This window comes from Drosophila nasuta, chromosome 2R (genome assembly GCF_023558535.2).
Source record: "Drosophila nasuta strain 15112-1781.00 chromosome 2R, ASM2355853v1, whole genome shotgun sequence".
In the NCBI taxonomy this organism is placed as follows: Eukaryota; Metazoa; Arthropoda; class Insecta; order Diptera; family Drosophilidae; genus Drosophila; species Drosophila nasuta.
The window spans coordinates 5,264,975-5,280,028 of record NC_083456.1 but is presented as its reverse complement, the minus strand read 5'-3'; the positions used below and the strand labels follow the sequence as shown (position 1 = coordinate 5,280,028).

The window sequence follows — 15,054 nt, the reverse complement described above, 5'->3', positions numbered from 1 at the left end:
TTTAAATCTAGCCGATATTACTTTTATAATAAAACACGTCAGGTTAATCAAACATTAGCAAAATTAATATATGTTAATCCATGGTTCTAAGGGGGAGAACCATTGACAGGATGGGACTTCGCACGTTTGCGCTGAACTAAAGAAATAATTCGATAGACAGTGAAGAGTTCGCACATAAGGATTATACTAATAAATTGAACATCGAACACTGACCTTTTGTGTCTGGTCTGTCAGGACACGTCTCTCAACTGGTAGCAGCTCATCCCCTAATGACAACAGTAGCACTTTGTGGCTAATTACTACGGCACACAGACGCAGACAAGGAAAGTTGGGGAAAGAGATAGAGACAGCAACAGCAACAGCGACAGGCGAGTAGGGATACTCAGGATACATTGAATGTTAAACAATGTAGTGGGATGACGGTGCTTTAGGGAGATGCCAAACAATCAGCTAAAGTGACATTTATACCGAGATAATTACCCGAAATTGCATGCACACACAACAAAAAAAAAAGAACAAAAAAAATAGGCAAAAGAGAGAGAAAAAAATGAGAAGAAGTCGAAGGAATACAACGAGCAAAATGGCAAGTGTAAATTGAAATAATGAGGAAAAGATGGAGGACAAAGCTGAAACATGTGTTCAACTGGCAGGTGAGAAGTACTCGTATATACATACATATAAATGTATGTATAAGAGTCGCAGGGACAAAAAGCTCTGTTATGTGCTCCTGATAATAGACTAAGGCACTAAGGCATAATGCTCTTTATTGTCCATGTGTTAGTGGGTGAATGTGTGTCCTGTGTGTGCTGTGTGTATATCTGCGATTGTTACGTGTTTTGAATGGTCTCAGCATGCAGTGCGCGTGTCCTGCTGTTGTCCTGGCCAGTCGAGTCGACACACACACACACACTCCCACATTTTGTGTTATCCTGCGGCGCTACGTGCAAATGTTTACGGTGTTTACATTGCAGCAGAAATTTAAATGACACCACACAACACCGCACTCGCACACCCGCAAAAACACAATGAGCAATGAGCACAGAGAGCCTTATCCACTTCCACTTTCACATCCACCTCAATGTCCGTGCTCTGTTTCTGTTTGAAAAAGAGATTAAGCCCTCATTTTATGGCCCGCTCCCTTTGTATACCTCTATGTGAAACGTTGCTGTGTTGCCATGTTAGCTAATTTGGCTCGTGGCTGGATAATGCCCAATAAAACGGCCAACACATTCAGCGACTTTCTTTTTTATTGTTATCCAGCACGCAGACTGTTAACAATATGAATGCTTAAGCCAAAGGCAAGTTCAAAGTCGTTGACCAGAGCACACATTTACGTCTCTAAGGGCAATGAATAATTGCTAATTGAAGCTAAATCAAGTCAGTCCAATGGGCTCTGCAATTCAATCACAAAACAAATTGAAATAACACAATGTAAAAGTGCTTATTCTATTATATTTGCACACATAAGCAAGCTAATCGTTTGTTCAATTGTGCTTATCAATCGATAGCATTTTGGTACAGGACATAAAAATAACATTTCAAAATTGAATAATCTATGAATTATTTAACTGTTAGTCCATTCATTGCGACTAATTGGAAATTCAATTATTCTACTCCGAAATGTCGACAACAATAATATTTATTGGCGAGTTTCATACAGCAACTGGCAATTCAAAATGCACACTTTGTTGGCCCTGTTGAATGCATAATGGCCACGATGACGTCAATTGCAATTACAACTGCATAATACGTATTGTAATTTCTGAAGCATTAAAATTACACATCCAATATTCAATTACTTAACAATCCTTGATTACTCTTTCACACTCAATAAACACATAAACCACACTTTTAGTGCCGAAGCATAATATTCGATGTCGAGGTTACAATTGAGCTTCATCATTTCTGCAAATAAAATGTAGGTATCAATATTATTCAAAGATATCTACTTTTTTGTTCTATTAATATTCTATTGTGTGTGCTTGACATTTCATATGAACTTTCTACACAAACTTGTTATGGCCTAATTTGTAGTTAAATAATATATAAAGGCCAAATTAGCGTACTTCTGAACTCATCAAGGCTAAACGTCAAGCCACACACAAGTTTGACCACAAGTACTAAAAATGTTTTATTAACAGGATATATGTAGTTTAGCTTTTAGCTGGAGTGTTAATTGTTTGACTCTTGTAGATTATTATGCTTTCTGATTTTCTAGGCTTTTAATAGAGTTAATTAAAAAAGTTATAAGCTATCAAATATCTGAATGCACAATTTAAATTTGCGTTCGTCAATCTTAACCTTCGGATTAATATGTTTCATGTTTCTCTAAATGTTCTAGGTGAAATCAAATCACGTGGTAATCCCCAGTTGATTGCACAGACTGCATCTAATATGTTACATTGTCGGGTTTTTGTTGCATAATCACAAGCACATTTGCGTCACGTAAAATTTAAACCAACAAGCAGACTCACACATAGGAGTCAGGCGCACGGTGCGTATGAGTAACGCGCCAAAAGGGATAACAAGCAGGCAGCCACTCGGCTGCTTAGTAATTGGCGCTGACTTGCTGACTTGCATTTTATGTGAAAATATTTGCGCTCGAGTGCGCTGCAACGGAATTTCAGCAAATGAAACAAATGAAAAAGCTGACAAATATTTTGGCAAGCAAATTGCAGAATGCCGTCCCCAAGCTTAGGTCCGACATTGCCTAATTTATGAGCATACATTTTATTTGAGCCTCAGTCCTAAGACCTCAGACCTATTTGTTCTGGCAAGTCACAGCTGTGAGCTGTATAATTTTTGCGTGCTGATTTGCAACATTTTCTTCTTCTCGGTCTGCCCTTCACAAACACACACTACGAACGTTCTGTTGTATTTGTTTTTCCTTAATTTATGGGCCACAGTGCCATATGAGGTCGCTGGCACACTCTCGAGTTTCTCGACAAGTCACGTGCAAAAAAAGGGCTAGATATTTTTTCGGTTGAACAAAATCGATGGCGTTGCCTTGATGCGGGTGTCAGGTCAGTAGGCAGAAGCATTGATTTGAAACAAAAGAACCCAACCACATGTTGCCTTCATGCCCTGTGTACTCATATGAGTGTTTATATTTGTGGCCAACTTGTTTGCATAAAATAAACCATAAATTTGGAATTAATTCCAGTACAATTACTTTCTTTGTTTTGTACTGTTTGATAAATCTAGTTTTAGTCGTAAATGGAATAATACAAAATTCTGCTTAAACCTGATTGTTAATGGATTCTTGTAAAAGTCATTAGAAAACCATTTACATCTAAATGGTTCTTGCCGTAAATGTGGTTACATGCTAGCTGGATAACCAAATGGCCAACTAGTAATGTGGAGTGTTTCTGGATTTATAGTACACAATAATTATCACTATTTTAATCTACGTTGAGTTCTCTGTTCTAGTTAACCTTTAAGTAAAACGCACTTACCCTTACTAAAATCCTTATTACTTATTTTGCAAATGTCGTAGCGACTTAGTCAGCTTGTCTACATGTTGTTGGGCATTCACTTAGCGTGAGCTTTGCGTAGTTCTTTCGGCTGTCATTTTCACAACTGGCACCCAACAGATGGCGCTAGTTTAATCACCATAAACGTTGAGAACACATGTTTGAATCTATTTTGCATACCCTCCTAGTTCTCTCTTTATTAACTTTGGCGTCGGCCATAGAGACATAAATTGAGTCTAAATTGTGCGCCCCTTGGCCCTAGACTTGATGCCAGCTTTTCGAGTTCTGCTCCGCTCACTTAATGAACTTGTTTATCTGCTGCACGTGGGCTGAATAAAATCCTTGAGTGTATCCCTCAACAAAAAAATACACACATATACATGCATATTTACATAAATGCACACATCCGCGTACACAAGAACAAAGTGTATGTCTGCATGACAGTTTCAACATATTTCAATATTCCTTCAGACATTGAAAGCGACGTGACATTCAGAGACACACACACACATACATATATAAGTTCTATACCTTATAATGATGCTGATGATGATTATGATTATGTTTGTGTGCACGTACCTAAAATTGAATACAGTTTTCTTTTCATTTGACTGATTTCTTTGTTTCAATAAATAACTTGTTTTCATTTCCTGCTATTGAAAACGGTGAATAGTTATTATACATTTTTATACGGGGATAATTCCAAGAACGTTGAAATGCAAGTTAAATCCACAATTGAGTGAGCTTTACTTTGCAATACTTATTTAATATTTCCCGTCTAAGGATACTTTGCAAAAAGGTAAAACGCAGTAGATATAAAACTATAAAGTCTATTTTATCTTGTTGGGACGATGAAAAGCAAGGAAGAGAAAAGTTCATGAGAGACCTTATTTTAGTTTGTAATTTATGCCAAAATAATACATGTTCATCTCAATAGATCCATCGAAATAAAATGATTTAAAAGTCTGACACAATATTGTTGTTACATTTATAATTAAATTCTCATTTATTATCAAGTAAACAAATAAAAATGAAGTAAAAAAATGAAAATCGTAATAACAGTAATTTTGAAAAAACCGAAAAAACATTACTAACCCAGAAACAAAACTAGATAAAATTGCATTTAATTTAAAATAATTCAAGCTTTTTTTGTATAACTACATTTTACTAGCTTGATCAATTGAACAAATATTTTCATATTCAAGAAGACAGCTGGCAAATTAAAGACACAACAAATCAAATAAAATACTATATTTTATGAGCCGAAGCTCAGACTAATCAACCATGCCGAATTTATTGTCTAGCTCAAACTTGATTGACATGAAATAAATAATTGCAGACAATAAATATATAGCAATCGGATAGGAAATGACAATAGAAACGAAATGAAAAGTTGTCGTGGCCGAGGTAATTTAATGCCAAAATATTACGCATACCACGCGTTGGCAACTGTCAATCGCCCCAATACGCATTACAATAAGGCGCACATGGCTGGCTAAGCAAACGGTCAATTGTCCTGGCCTCTGCTCATCGCCGAGGCCCGTGCTTAACCTATGCCTATGATTATATCTTATGGACTTAGCAATCATTTATGTGCCTGATGCCAGCATCCAATCCGCAGCCACATCTTTGTCTTGTTAACGCTAGGGGCCCAACTAATCTCTCGTTTGTATGCAGCACGCAATGCCATGTAAAGAGAAAGAAAAAAAAAAAAAAAATAAAACTTTCTTCTTTGCAGACAGGCGGAAGCACAAAGCTTCGCAGCAACATCTGGGCTTTGTGTGTGAGTGTGTTTGTAATTTTCATGACACTGACGAGGACACTTGAATATTCCTTACTGTCAACATGCTGGCAGCTAAACTAAATAGAAAACGTTTTTTTTTGTTGTTTTCCTTTTGGGTGACAATAAAAGAAACAAAATTCTTCTTAAAAGCAGCAATTATCGGGTATTAAAATTAATAAAAGATGAGCATTTGAATAAATAAATAAATATGCTTTCTGAAAATGAATTACGAGTGCCTTTTCCATTAGTAGGGACTTACTTGAAGGATATGTCCCATGAAACCCTTAATAAGTTTATAAATTGTTGCTTTAGGAATTGTACTTGAAGTCATAAAATGTTAAAATAATTAAAAGCTAACACTTTTCATTTCAATTTATTGCATTTACTTTCACAACCCGCACACATTTGCTGATGCAGATTATGCAACGCACGATAGCCCAAAAATTTGCATTTTGATTGCAGCTTATTTTTGTATATGATTATCTGCTATTGGCGAGAGAGCAAAGCAAATATGTAAATTAAAAGCTGACAATCATGTTGACACTTGGCAAGCGCAGCTTCAGTTGAATTACATAAATTATACAATGCATGAGCTGCACTACTTTAGGTCGACTGTATCTTAGGTCTGTTGATGCTCCTACGTAGTTTATGCGATATATTTATTTAAATAAGTGCATGGAATACTAAGGCGTACTTATGTAAGTGCGCAGAGAAAGGCGAGGACGCAAAGACCGAGCATACGTATCACATTCATGCATGCCTCGAGGGTGCATTTGGCTAACAAGCGTACTAAATGTGCGACAAAAACGAACGTCACAACAACAGCAACGGCAACAGCAACAATCCAGCGACAACTACAACTACAACGACATCACGACGTTGACGTTAAAGTTGACGTTTTAGCTGACGTTGACGCTCAAGTGATGCCAGCCAACACATGTGAACACGTGGAAAAGTGCAGGAAAACAGGGTCTGTTTTAATAGAGGAATGGGGCAGACCGCAGACTACAAGTGCTACAACCAAAAGATGAAAAATATAAATGTCAATGTGGCCGTCAGCCACAACATTATTTCGCGAAGCGATATCTTTCCATCAATGTTCAGGTTGTGAAATTTCAAGTGATATTTCGCGAAATTTCTGCCAGTATCTCGACTAATGCATAATGTACTCATTAGTGTGCCTATACACATGGTAATTCGTTGGCCCCCTCGACTAACAAGTCAATACTTTCCCGTCACTGCACAAATGTTGCATTGCCTCATAGGCAGGTTTCAATGATGCTGTGTGGTGCATTGCCTGGCAAAACAGAAATCAAATTGCACCACGGCATTTGTGGCATATGAAAAGCATCCGACAGTGTGGCTACATGAGGTTTCAAGGTTGCGGCCAGGACATTTCTCGGGTAGATTTCTCATATGTTTCTGTGTGCTGAGTGCTGGGTGTTCGGCAGCGTTATGAGTGGAAAATTGAATACCACAATGTATGTGTGTGTGTGTGTGTGACCATGACCAAAAACCAGACTGTCTGCGGACCAATCTAATTGTGAATTATGTGCGGCCAAATTGACACATCACCTTGATTAATGGCGAAAAGGACATATAAAGGCAAACATACGAGTGTAGATGAAGGTAAACCGCACACGGTTATACAGACCGCCAAAACATCTCAATCATTCTCAAAAGCCTGAAAAAGGACAAGGTCATTGTCTTAGTTGTGAACCACAAAATTTATTATGTCACATTAATATCCACCATATGAATCGCACGTGGAGCACATACAGAATCTAATTGCTGCACGAGCTGTTTCTCAATAAAAGGGCGAAAGGTTTATTGGATTTGTCAAACACTTTCGTAATTGTATATCTAGAAAAGAACAAAGGCAAATGGAAAGCAGCTACCCGAAAATCAATTTGATCATTTTTTGGTCTGCCATTTAACCTTATTTGGAAATTTTATACTGAGTTGGGCCTTTTCATTTTATGTCAATTAAATTACAAGGTTGCAATCTCATTTTCATGTAATTGTGTGGTTAGTTAACTTTGCGAACCGCAACGCTGTCGGTTGACAAAATTGTTTTAGTTCTTCGTGTGAGAACTTGTGATTGAAATGGAATCTGACTTTAGTTGAATTTTGATTTAAAACTTAAATCTTACTTCTACACTATATTTTAAATTAAGAAAATAACAATGGAACTCTAAAATTGAACACTTAATTACATCTCATAATACCTCGCTGACCATTAGCAGCAAACAATTTCCACTTGTTCCATTTTCAATTTCTTAAAAAGGACATACAAATTAAATCATGCAAAAGAGACAAAAAAAGAGAAAAGACAAAATTTTAAATAATGCCATAATTTATCTTAAAGTGCAAGGAAGCAGAAGTTTCTTTAACGTAAAAAGGTTGAAATAACTTTGTACCCTTGACTTGTTTTGCATGGAAAAATAAGGCGCTCGTGCGACAGGAAAATGGTTAGATGAATGCTTTGAATAAAAGAACAGTGCAAATTTTGTTAAGGTATATATAATAATATCGAGAAGAAAAGTTTCTTTATACTCGCATTATTACATTCGATTCGGTAATGAGGCAAATGGGAAATTACATTGGCGATTTCGTCAAGGTAGAGGCAAACCTTTTCAGTGTACAGAATTTCGTTTTAAAGTGCCCGAAAGCCATCTCAGCTAACACAAAACAAGTTTCCACTAAGGGGCGGGGATTGGAAATCTTGAGAGATTGACAGGTCAAATAAGTGTTGAAAGACTCTGGGACGGTGGTTGGTCAACTTTCAATTATATGGCCATTTAGCTGAAGTCTGCGCTCCGACGAGCTCGTTGACATGGCAAATATTATTGATTTATTTATTTACTAAGGAAAATTCCTTCTATTTTTTTGCTGCTGGTGTCGGCGACTGGTGACTAAATTTTTTATTAAGCAACGTACATCAATCAAAAAAAAAAAAAATTGGAAAATTTATTATCAATTTTCGATGTACTTTATACCTACGTGTCTACCATATAATGATATTTCACTTGCGTCAAGCGCCATACTTGACGTATTTGAAATAGCATTTAAACCAATTTATCAATTTACACCATCATCGTTAACTTTTTATATCGAATTTCGTTAAGTGAAACTGAATTAGTCGTAAATCGTTGAGTTAGGAGAGTTATTTAATTGACGATGTGCTTGTATGTCAACATGAGAAAATAGTGATAAAGTTTATCGAACTTTTTTCATTTACATGCAAACTAAAATTGTAAAATTAAAAAGCTCGAAATTGGCAAGCAGACCGTAAAAACCTCAAGAGCTAAATTATATTGATTTTACCCTACTGATAAAGTTGCTTGTTTATTGTCGAAGCTATGAAAATTGAAAAATACATATATTTAATTTCGGTACTGAAAAATAAATATTGGCAGTGCTTAACTAAAGTTTGCATACCATCCACCCAAAGGCAGCTGAGAGTCTCTTCTCCATGACCAAACAAAGTTTAGCACATGCCTAGGATGAAATGGACGCGTAATCATTAACACCTCGCTGATCCAGCTTAGTCCCGAAATTCAAATGGCTCTAACTGTTTGCACAGCCCGCATATTTCTACCACAACACGAACCCAGGCCCCAAGCCCAAACAGGGATCTATTGAGTCCCTCGACAAAAAGGTGTTGGCAGACGCCAAAGGCGAAGGCGATGCTCAAATTGACGTGTTACGTTAAGGTTAATGCCTACGTCTTTTACGTTTACGTTGTGGCCTGTTACGTGACGCTAAAATTTATGCACGGATTTATGTTAAATATAAATCTTTCGCGGGCCATTCCGAATATGCATGTTCGTTACGGCTTTTAACCATTAGTGGAAGGCTTAAAGGCCTTCCATCTTATTATGTTTGCCGACGGTTTATGTAGTTTTAATGAGACGAGTTTTATGAATATTAATTTTTACGAGCACCGCACATCCAACGGCCAACTAAGCGATTTGTGAGCTGCATGTGAAAAACACGATTTTTATAACATTTGGCTGACTTTGTTGTCGTCTAAAAATAAATTGCTTTCATAAGACTATCCCTATACATATACTCCATAAAACTATTAGTTTTAGTTTTCTAGAACCTAAAATTTCATTAGCCAGCCAACAGATAGAAATAATAAAATATATGAATAAACTATTATTAATTAGAATTTAGAATGGGCACATCATAATTTGAATATGTCGCTCCCCAGATTGTTGTTACTGTTAATAGCACTCCCATAAAATTTGTGAAATGTTGAAAAAAGTTTCCAGAAGTAACTTTTCGAAATACATTTTTAATCACAAAATAAAAATGTCGAATAACAGTAAATTGTAAATTATTTAGTTTTACTAAAAATTTTACATTTTTAGATTTAATAATTTTGGCCATGGTTATGAATTTTACCAAGTAAGAAGAGTGAGAAGAAGCACAATGTCTATTGGCACTATGTGTTGACCTTTCTCGGGTAAAATCCTTCAACGAGAATGTTTAATTTATATTGTGTGGCCTCAAAAAAGTCAAGCCTACAAATACCAAGCAAAGCAGAAACTTTTACCCTTTTGCAAAATTAATGCGCATGTTTAAGGCAGCCAGAAGCAGCCAAAGTGTGGAGCAGCTCATCTCATGGCAGACAGTAATAAAAAAAAGTTAGTTGACTTCCATGTGGAAAATGAGCGGGACGAAGTACAAACGGTGGTGGTTGCACAGCCCACATTGGACACACATGGCCAAGTTTTCTAGCTGTCAGTTGCCATTGTGGCTTGATCGCTCCTGGCCGGATTTCCGGCATCGTCTTTGCTTTTTTATCAGACATTTCACTGGCTCGCAGTCTCACTAAAGGCGGGGAAACAGCATCATTTTATCAAACGCAAAACGAGGTCATGTGTCGGCAATCGCTCTGTCTGTTGCTGTCGCTGTCGCTGTTGTGTCTACTCAGAAAATATTATTTGAAAAATGTTCGCCTACGATGAGGGCTCGTATTCACATATTTTTTCCATTTTCCCCCACAAAATGAGAGTCATAAATTATGTTGCATAAATCACGCTGCAAGTCTCCGTCAGCCTCTGCATATATATGTATTTATTTGTCTAAGCTTCTATGTGTCCATCTCTGGATTATTATTCGTATTCCGAAATGGAAGCCTAGATTAAGTAATTAAGACAGGCTTGATGTATAAATAAGTATTATCATTATTTATGTCCAATTACTATATTTTGTGAATAAAAATAGCTCACAACAAGCAAAGAAAAACCGCTGTACATATTATTAGAAAATTTAAAAATTAATTCCAAAATGATTTACCAGTTATTGCAGGCATTAAACATGTGCTTTTAATAGAGAATAATAATACTTTTTAAATTTAATAATTCTTGCCAAAAAATGAATCCCCATTTTTATTCTACACACATCTTCCGACATTTTTTTAAATAACGTCCAAAACATAGAGGTTTCCAACATATTTTAATTAACTTCTTTTGGTCTGAAACATTTCAATCAAGTTTAGTGCAGTTGACTGGCTTCATTTTACTAGCTGTCGGAGACATTTGAGAGACTATCAAAGGTGAAAGGAAAATAAAAGAAATATCCATTAAAATGGCGTCAAAAAGAAAACTTCAAAGCAACTGCTTTGGAGCAATGTTGAAAACATTTCTATTTGACAGGGAACAAAACATTCAAGGCACCAAAAAAAAATTATCGACCACACTTGGGGCAATCAAAGTTGCCTTAAAAGTGCCATCTACGGTTGCATATCGTTTATTGTTGCTGTGCCATCTTTGCCTGAGGGCAACGCAGAACCAGCACCAACACACACAGATGTATGTGCGAAGAGCATATTTCTTTGTTAGCCGCCACTACTTAAGTGTTATTTATGGATTTTTATTCGCTGAGTAATACTCACAAACACACACACATACACGCAGGCGTGTAGGTCTAAACGAAAAGGGTAAAGTTGAATGTACGCCAGTTTTATGTCGATGGTCCTCTAGACAAGAGCATACACATACTTGACACGCATAATACATCGGCTCAGCCTACTCGTAAATGTGCGGAGAAGAGCCAATGTCTGCAAAATGTAGCTAAGGGCTAAAAGAAGCGCGATTTCCATTTTCGTAGAATATTTTTTGGGACCCAGAAATTATGCAAGAAATCCATTTGTCTTTTATGTATGGAAGTATGTAGATTGTTCATTGGTATAAGGAGGGCAATAAATTACAATCAAAAGTTAGCTTATTTAATTTTATTGCTCGCCTTGCGATTCATTTTCATTACAACTCAAACATTCGTCGTTATAATTTTGGTACACGCTGCGTATACGTAACATGCATGAATTTTTCGGTAGTGACCAATCATACCTTACCATAGCAATGATATGCCAAACCATTTGGCAAAATTTGCCACACAAGCGACCTTCTATTAATCACAATTATTGTCAGTTAAGTGTCACCGCTCCCAAATGTGACACAAATTGGGTTAAGACCCAATACAAAGCGCGCCGTGACGCACGCCGTGGCAAATTGCCAGCTGTGTAACAGCTTACAATAGATGGATTCCCAAGGCGTGACACAATTGTTGTCAATTTTATTCTACTTTATATAAAAATATGTGTGCATAAAAGAAAACTCGCAAGCAATGCTATTACAACCTATGCAACTCATTTCTCCAGATGCTCAAATCCTTTAAAAAGGTCAAACGAGCCTCTACTACATATGCGCATAGAAGTAAAGTTCTATCTAATTGTCGGCATAGCTGGAAACATGAGAAAACAAGAAAGAAAGGTACTGTGTGTGGAGTGTGCTCGACTGTGAGATACCCGCTACACATTTTGAATAAAATTTCAACAATGTGGTATTCATTTTAAAATATCCCTTATTAACATATCGCAAAAATACTACAAATATACAATTTTGTTTGGATCTAGGTGTTCATACTGACAGACAGACATTATCGGCTGTTGACGCTGATCAGGAATTTATAAAAGATGCCTCCTTCTGCCTGATACATTTATTTCATGGAGGCACAAAGTTATAATACCCTATTACCCTTTGGGTAGCAAGTATAATGAATTTAAGCAGGAAGTACTTTAGTTCCACTGTAAGGTCAACAGATAGTGAGAAACTCTTAGCAAAGACAACATTATACATTTACTTGAAAGTTGATACCGATTGATTTAATTTTGTTGTAAAACTTGAGATGGCAGCAGGTAGGTTGATTGACATTTAATGAAATTTTATGGGATTTATTTGAGGAAGCCGTAACAGCTCCTTTCAATCGTATCAAAAAGACTTAATTGCAGCCACATTTCACACTTCTCTTAAATTGAGAAATGTTCATTTCATTCTCGCAAATTAAATTGAACTTTGTATTTATTATTTATAACACGTAGATGATTTTAAAACAACGTACATTTTTAGATGTTTTTGCAGTTAACCCAATTAAGTGCTTACTTTGTGGGACACGTTTTAATGCCATTTAAAGGTCTGTCCAAAATTATATTTCTAAATTTACGCTCAAACTCAAAAGGTGAAAGCGAGACTTACGCAAATTGCACACTCATTAAAATATTGTGTGTATTTTAATTTTACGCACATTGATTGCGAACTGCGAAATACAAATTGAGGCGCTGGGCAGAGTCAGTGCCATTTGGGGTGCGACAAATAAATATAAATATTATGGCACATTAATAACTGGCTTGTTGCAGGGAAGGTTGGGCTGGAACACAGTTAAGTGATGGCCTTTAGATGTAACGCCATTACGTATAGAATGTCGGCAATTTCTAGCCACGCGACTTTAACACGCCAAATGAAATGTAATACGCCTACTGAGGAGCCCATGAGAATGCCTCCTCGAGTCCCTCCAATTTCCCCTCACTTAGCCTACACTTGCGTTTCCCCTTTCAACTTCAATCAGTCAGAACATTAGGCATGCTGCTACAAATTAGATCCCAAATTGTTTGCTGTCCCGAGAGAGGCTTGTTCTAAGGGTTGTCATGCCATTTTCCATTTTACATTTTCCACTTTACATTTTCCATTCTGTTGGCCACCTGAAAGCTGCTTAAGGCACAAATGTACAACTTTTTATGCCAAACTTTTATCACACTCCTTTTGCCAGCTCTCCTCGATTTGTTTTTGTCGAAGGAAACTGTTCCTTTCGAGGGCAAAACTGAACTGGCAAACTTGTGTATTTAACTTTCAGTGCAAGTCATTGCAATGTAAAAAATATAAAATTGCTTGATGCAAAGTGCAAAAGTCGTTGCAAGAATGTTTTTAATATTACCTTTTTCATTTTGGTCTTCGCATTGAAAATGCAAAAGGAAAATGGCGAAAATTGCAAAGAAAAAGTTTTCATTGACAAGTTTATCTCATTGAAGTCGATGTAAAAGCTGTAAATAAAGAAGAGTAGTTGCATAACATCAAAATAGTTTGTTTTAAACTGCAACTAGATATCTTTTAAATTGAAGGACGCATTCTTGGGCTCATCAGCTTGTTTACAAAACTTTTCATCATAAGCCAAAGTGGGTCAACAGCGAAACTTTCTATCCGATTGCACTTTTTTGCCTTTAGACATCGATAAAATCAAATTGTCATTTAAAACTAAATTATCTGTAGTTTTAATGTGTGCCAAAGAAGATAATGTAGAAATGATTTTAATCGTAAGCTACTTTAATCCTTTAAATCATATACGCAATTATATTATTCAAAGTAAGTGTCTAAGACCCGAGTTTATGTGTCGCTTTGAGTACATTACACGCAATTAGTTTCTCGCATTCTTTCAGAGCACTCAACCGACAGGTCAGCACTTTTTAACTACGCTAAATTCTAATAGCATTTCGCCAGTTTTTCTCCGCAATTCGCTGAGAAATGCGAGCACCATTAAGTGATTTTGCGCAAAAAAAATGTTATGAGATGGTGGAGAGAGAAATAAAGAAAAAGTCGGCACAAAAGTAATGCAAAGAAATTGATATGAATGCCCGAAACTTTTCTGCAAGCTGTGGCAAAACGAATTGTGGCAGCAACGCGAAAATATCAGGAAAAGGGCAAGAAATGTGTGGAAACTTCCTGAGCCAGGTGCTGGACGTCGAAAAGTGCGCAAATTAATGATTATGCCGAGGCAGTTTACCCTGGACTGCTGGCTGCCCTCGAGCCCGAAGTGTGGTGTGAGAAATCTCGGCATAATGCAATCAAAGTTTTTCACCTTTCGGGCTTATTGCCTGTTGGGTAAAAAGAAAAAATGTACCAATTTGCCTAATGTGTTTGTGATTGACCCGAGCACAGCGACTCCGGCAAAGAATGACTACATTTACTTGGAGTCCGATTCCCAGAGGTCAAAGAGCTTAGCAAATCCAAATGAGTACGAGAATGAGACTGAAGGATATTGTGTAGTATCGTATAGCAAAAGGTTCAACTTGTAATATGGGATGAACAGTTAGAGAGTTGGGATATAAACATACAAATATATTTTATTCGATTACTGATACCCTTGTCTGAATATTTTATTTTACATGGTTATTGGCAACAAACACACAAATGCTGAAAATATGTTAAGTATATTGCGAAAATATTAACTAATTGCAAAATTTATCCGATACTTTTTGTTATTTCATTATTCATTAACTTTGTTTCATTATTTAATTAACTTTCTCCACATACAATAAATACACATATGACAGCTTAAGATTAGATACCAGACCAGACGGGAATATTCTTATTCTAGACTGACAGCTAGACAGATGTCAGTTCCAAGTGAAACGCAAATTAATTGCAGGAATTTTGATAAGTGTGCTAAGAGGCA

The 15,054-nt window shown here is 36.5% G+C and overlaps 1 protein-coding gene across 9 annotated transcripts in view; it reads left to right on the top strand.

Annotated features, from left to right (window-relative positions):
• Positions 1-15,054, top strand: part of LOC132785073 (diacylglycerol kinase eta) — a 45,670-nt gene that overhangs the window by 9,324 nt on the left and 21,292 nt on the right. The gene's annotated exons all lie outside the window — the stretch shown is intronic.